A 6,979-nucleotide genomic window follows, 5' to 3' on the forward strand; every position below is an offset into this window, starting at 1 on the left:
TCATCGAATGTAGTTTGTTTTAAGTCCTGGCACAGGAAGTGCACAAAACCTTTACTCAGTGTTTTTGCAAAAAAGGTGAAAAGAACACAAACAAATGTTGAAACAATGTGATCAGAGCAAGTTATTGTAAAACTGATAATACATATTCTGAAAAACACAGAGTGGGGTTAGCCCCCACAAAAGCCTCTTTACTGCTCACAAACGAAGACATGGGAGATTCACTAAATGCCTCTTTCGTCTATCTTAGTATATATACTATGTCATAATGGCAATAATGATTTTGGCAGTGGCGATTTCTCTAAGACTGCAAGGGAAGCTCAGCTTCCCCTAAAATGTCAAAAATTAAATGGTCAAATATGTACAGTTGTGTTAACATTTCATTGACTACAAATGCGTTGGAACACGTTCATCTCGAAGACGAGTTCGTTCAGAATCAGCTACTCATCACAAATCGACTGACTCGAGTTTGTTAACTTCTCATACATTCCCGTAGCGTCAATGCATTTGCCCGCAGAAGCTGAGCGTCTATTCACTTCAATGGGACTGCATGGAACGTTTTTTTCATTGCTTCGAAACTCGCCGGTCATTGGATAAATGCCACGATTTTGTCCCGCCCCTGGACGCTGAGCGTCTCTGGGGGTGAATGGAGCTGTGGGCGGGTCTGGACGCGGAGCTTCTGCAAGATGATTGGAGGATCAGTCGAAAGGCTGAATCCAGTTTTGATTGACAGCTATTTGCTGGCCATTGAGAGGACACTGGTCAAGTCCCTGGAAAAGACGCCTAATTATATACGATATACAGTGTATCACAAAAGTGAGTACACCCCTCACATTTCTGCAAATATTTTATTATATCTTTTCATGGGACAACACTATAGAAATAAAACTTGGATATAACTTAGAGTAGTCAGTGTACAGCTTGTATAGCAGTGTAGATTTACTGTCTTCTGAAAATAACTCAACACACAGCCATTAATGTCTAAATGGCTGGCAACATAAGTGAGTACACCCCACAGTGAACATGTCCAAATTGTGCCCAAAGTGTCAATATTTTGTGTGACCACCATTATTATCCAGCACTGCCTTAACCCTCCTGGGCATGGAATTCACCAGAGCTGCACAGGTTGCTACTGGAATCCTCTTCCACTCCTCCATGATGACATCACGGAGCTGGTGGATGTTAGACACCTTGAACTCCTCCACCTTCCACTTGAGGATGTGCCACAGGTGCTCAATTGGGTTTAGTCCATCACCTTTACCTTCAGCTTCCTCAGCAAGGCAGTTGTCATCTTGGAGGTTGTGTTTGGGGTCGTTATCCTGTTGGAAAACTGCCATGAGGCCCAGTTTACGAAGGGAGGGGATCATGCTCTGTTTCAGAATGTCACAGTACATGTTGGAATTCATGTTTCCCTCAATGAACTGCAGCTCCCCAGTGCCAGCAACACTCATGCAGCCCAAGACCATGATGCTACCACCACCATGCTTGACTGTAGGCAAAATACAGTTGTCTTGGTACTTCTCACCAGGGTGCCGCCACACATGCTGGACACCATCTGAGCCAAACAAGTTTATCTTGGTCTCGTCAGACCACAGGGCATTCCAGTAATCCATGTTCTTGGACTGCTTGTCTTCAGCAAACTGTTTGCGGGCTTTCTTGTGCGTCAGCTTCCTTCTGGGATGACGACCATGCAGACCGAGTTGATGCAGTGTGCGGCGTATGGTCTGAGCACTGACAGGCTGACCTCCCACGTCTTCAACCTCTGCAGCAATGCTGGCAGCACTCGTGTCTATTTTTTAAAGCCAACCTCTGGATATGACGCCGAACACGTGAACTCAACTTCTTTGGTCGACCCTGGCGAAGCCTGTTCCGAGTGGAACCTGTCCTGGAAAACCGCTGTATGACCTTGGCCACCATGCTGTAGCTCAGTTTCAGGGTGTTAGCAATCTTCTTATAGCCCAGGCCATCTTTGTGGAGAGCAACAATTCTATTTCTCACATCCTCAGAGAGTTCTTTGCCATGAGGTGCCATGTTGAATATCCAGTGGCCAGTATGAGAGAATTGTACCCAAAACACCAAATTTAACAGCCCTGCTCCCCATTTACACCTGGGACCTTGACACATGACACCAGGGAGGGACAACGACACATTTGGGCACAATTTGGACATGTTCACTGTGGGGTGTACTCACTTATGTTGCCAGCTATTTAGACATTAATGGCTGTGTGTTGAGTTATTTTCAGAAGACAGTAAATCTACACTGCTATACAAGCTGTACACTGACTACTCTAAGTTATATCCAAGTTTCATGTCTATAGTGTTGTCCCATGAAAAGATATAATGAAATATTTGCAGAAATGTGAGGGGTGTACTCACTTTTGTGATACACTGTATATACGATAGGATCACAGGCCATTTTCTTGAAAAGGAACGGAGGGCAGAATTTATGTATAAATAAATTGACAAATTTTATGATGTAAGCCGACAATGAGCTTCCCCTCTTTGAAAGACCAGCAGCCGCCACTGGATTTTGGGTCATGTTTTCTGAGCAACACTCACCAAAATATGTTTCAATTACAAATGAATTGGAATGTTTCAAAAAAAAAAAAAAAAAAAAAAAAACGATTTCAATGTCTTGTTGCTATAAGATAAAAACTGCCATTATGATCACTTCTGGCTATTTCAGATTGCCCCTAGGTCTAAATGAGTAAGAGATGGAGTGAGGGGGTGATGCCCTAAGATGAATTACTGCCATTTGCCAGATCACTACTACTACACAACTATTATATAAAATGATCATTACTTAACTTTTGTTCACTTTAATTGTGATCAGTTTAATTCAACCGATTAAAGCTCATATTTTTGGTCATGACAATCCTTTAATAATAAATAAAGGTGCTGTCTTTGCTGATAGCAGTGATGTTTTGATTATGAAAGCCGACTGAAGGGTTAATTGCAATTTTGTAGCTATAGTTGTAGCTGTAGTTTTAGCTACAGTGAATTTCTCATGGTTGATCCCAACACACATTATCCTGTTGTTACCACATGAGCTGGATCAGGTTTTTTGAGAAAAAAATAATAATAATTAAGTAAATTTGTACGCGAACGCCCCCATGATTTATCTTACTCTCTCTATACAAGATGCTTTATGTTACATCTTGTATAGAGAGAGTAAGATGAATCGTGTTGCAGGGGTGGCTCGTTCCTTAGGGCGATCGGGCGACGCACCACCAAAGGGCGAAGGGAAGACATTTTTCTATCACAGCTCTGACTGTTCTGGACAGTCTGTCTTACCTCGGAATATCGTAGTTCAATCAGCGTCGAGTTGTGTTCCGTACAGTACCGGCCCTTCTGGGGCGATTTCAGTCTGACTGAAAATCGCCCCAGATTGCAATACAATCTGAATGAGTTCCCGGGAGGGCTCGCACTTACGTGCTTGCGTCACACATAACCTGGTGTCGCGATCTCGTCATCATGACTATCACTACCTCAGTTCGGAGCAACTCCATCATGTAATCAGGATAAATTAGCAACTTAAGAATTAGGGCCACCCAGACTAAATTTAAACATCAAGTATCTACAAAGGGGGGAAAATCATATGTTACAAGTAAATTACAAGTAAGTAATGTAATTTTGAAATAGTGAATTGTGATTGCACTTATTGTATCTCCCCAATTGTTTAATTGTACTTCTTTATTTATTGCACATCAGCCCCAATGCCAATCATTATTCTGGATCTGCTGCACCTAAAATAAAATGCTATCTGATGAAGACTGAATTAAATTGTTAGTGTGAAGGCTTTACTTCATTTTATGATTAATGGTAAAGCTGGTCTCTCTCCATGTTCAAAGTTATTTGTGAGGGCAAACTGACAGATGAATTAAGATGTTAATTATTTAAGCTTTAATTTACCCATTGAACGGGTCACCTTTGCCATCATCGCAACAATCAGCCCCCCCAACAAACCTTTGCCAACCCCCCCAACCCCCCCCCCCCCCCCCCCCCCGAGAGAAAAAAAAAAACATGAGCTTGTTTGACATGCCATTTAAAAATGTAGTGTTAAATTCTTTGTGCTTGTTTTAGCTATAACAGCCACTTTTTTCCTGATATAAGGTTTCTCACAAGACTTTAAAGTATGTCTGTGAAATTTTGCCCATTTAGTCATTTGTATACAGCCTTGTATACAGTCATTTGTATGGCTGGGCACTAATGTTGGTCAAGAAAGCCTAAGTTGATGTCCCAGTTCATTCCAAAGCTGTTTAGGGGAGCTAAGTTTAGGACAGTGTGCAGGCCACTGGAGTTTCTTTACACCAAGCTTTACTTCATGTCTTTACAGACCATGCACAGTGGCACAGTCATGCTGAAACCGGAAAAAAGTTGGAAGCAACTGATTTCATTTATACAATTGATTTATTACACCTGTTAGCAATTGTTGAATTCAGAAATTGAAAGGGGTGTACCAATACTTTTGTCCATACAGTGTAGGTTTGACCTGTTAGTGTTCAGAGTGATGCAACTAAGTGTGAAGTTGGTGTTGTCTTGGCTGACAGCACTACTGACAGCTTAAACTGAGGAGTGGAGAGCTGCTGACCTACTTGTCCTGCTTAAGACCTTATGAGCAACAGCTTTTACACAGACTAGGATCAATATAAAGAATGAATGGAAGCTGTTCTGTTAAAAGATGTGCTTACCTATCAACATGCATATGTTTACTTAATCTACTGATGTCACTCCATGACATCCATGACAAGTAATGCAACAACAACAGAGGATGACACAGTGGCATATCTGGTAGAGTTAATTCCACACAGCTACATGAAACCCAAGGATTTGGGTTAAATCCTTGCCTCTGGTTACTGCCTGTAAATTGTTTGTCATGGCTCCTCCATAATTATGTAGATTTATTTAAAGCATGCAGAAGGTGCACTGACTACTCTAAGTGCATCATTTTTTAACGAGTTGCACCATGGTGGAGGATGTACTGGACCAGTAATCAGAAGGTTGCCAGTTTAAGCCCCACCACTGCCAGGTTGCCACTGTTGGGCCCTTGAGCAAGAGAAGATAAGAAGATATACTTTATTTGTCATATATACAGTGGGGCCAAAAAGTATTTAGTCAGCCACTGATTGTGCAGGTTCTCCTACTTAGAAAGATGAGAGAGGTCTGTAATTTTCATCATAGGTACACTTCAACTATGAGAGACAAAATGAGAAAAAAAAATCCAGGTAATCACATTGTAGGATTTTTAAAGAATTTATTTGTAAATTTCACAATCAGTGGCTGACTAAATACTTTTTGGCCCCACTGTACATATACAGGTGTACAGTACAATGAAATTCTTTCTTCGCATATCCCAGCTTGTTTGGAAGCTTGGGTCAGAGCGCAGGGTCAGCCATTTTACGGCGCCCCTGGAGCAGACAGGGTTAAGGGTCTTGCTCAAGGACCCAACAGTGACTTCATAGCAGAGCCTGGATTTGAACCACCAATCTTCCGGTTTATAGCCCAAAGCTCTACCCACTAGGTTACCACTGTCCCTGCAAGGCCCTTAACCCTCAATTGCTTAAATTGTATACTGTCACAGTACTGTAAGTCCTTTGTAAATGTAAATGGTTTCCTCAAACATCTCCAACATGGGTACTTGCAGCATCCTCCCTGATCTCCACGTGAACTTTGCTTTGTATCCATCTCTGTTTCACACCTCTTGGTCTTTTTTTAGTTAGGTCAATCACCTGTTTCCCATTGTTACTGTAATCAGTGTGTGTATGTATATCTCTGTTCCTATGTTCCTGTTATCCTGTATGTTCTTTGTTCTTGGCTCCTGTCTGTACTTCTGTGCTCTGTCTTAGTTTACATATTGCTCTCTTGTTAATGGATTCTGCCCAAATAAAGTGTTCACCAATCTGATGCATTTGTGCCCTGCCCACTCTGTCCAGTGTTAAAATACTCTTAATTGTTTCTTGGTGTAAGTAAAAACAATTAAAAATGGGGGTGAGGGATGCCCTATAATAGATTGGTGCTATATCAAGGGTAAATTTTTTGCTTGTATTTAGTGTTTTCAGGTGTATCGAGTGTCTCCCAAGCAGTAATTGGATATGCAAACAAATAAACACCAGAACATATACAATTTAATGCCCATCAAAGCCCTCCTGCCTTCAACACAAGATCTAGTTCTTACATAAGCTTAGTCACATGGAAAAGCAAAAAAACAAGGAAAACTTAAAACTGCATGTCAGTGGATTAAAATTGTTCAAGGAGGGTATATTTGCGCACTCCATGCCCCCTCCCACGCTTGCACAGTTCAACCCCCTTATTTTTTGCCTTGTCTTGATGAATTCACACATGAGGCTTCTCCACTTCTGCACAGGTGCCTCGGTCTGCAAACCAGGGTCCCTGCACAGAGTTTGAAGACCCCACCAACTTAGTCTGGTCTTTTTTCACCCTGCAGACTTGGTGGCCAGTTTTGTTTGCTGCAGACACTGCCAATTGTGCCCGCTAGATGGCGCCCAGCTGATCGGTAGCAGAGCTGAGATTTAAACAGGGGTTTTTACAGTCTCAGCACTGGTGTGCTAGTGGAATATCCCATAACCCCTAATTGTTTATTCAAGTCTCTTTGAATAAAAGCATCATGGCATGAAGGCATAAATTATGTAAATGTAATAGTCTGGGGCTTTTTATGTTTCAGGTATTCACAAAATTATGGCTATATATTCTACATTTTTTAATCATTATGCTTTAGGGCTCCTCAGTGAAAGCATGCGTCATTGTGTGACAGAACTGCATGTGTAATTCAGTTTGTCATGTGCACAACTCACTCATTATGTAAGTGTAAAGGCCACAGGCTTATTCAACTCTAACATCTGCTTTATAGCAGTCCTTTTCCACAATCCTTAAGCACCAAGTACTTCACACCTACATCCCCATTCACAGGAGCTGCAGTTATCTCCTTAAATCTCTCACAGCATTAATGACTTCTATTTTTAAA

Source organism: Trichomycterus rosablanca, chromosome 10 (genome assembly GCF_030014385.1).
Source record: "Trichomycterus rosablanca isolate fTriRos1 chromosome 10, fTriRos1.hap1, whole genome shotgun sequence".
NCBI classification, from domain to species: domain Eukaryota; kingdom Metazoa; phylum Chordata; class Actinopteri; order Siluriformes; family Trichomycteridae; genus Trichomycterus; species Trichomycterus rosablanca.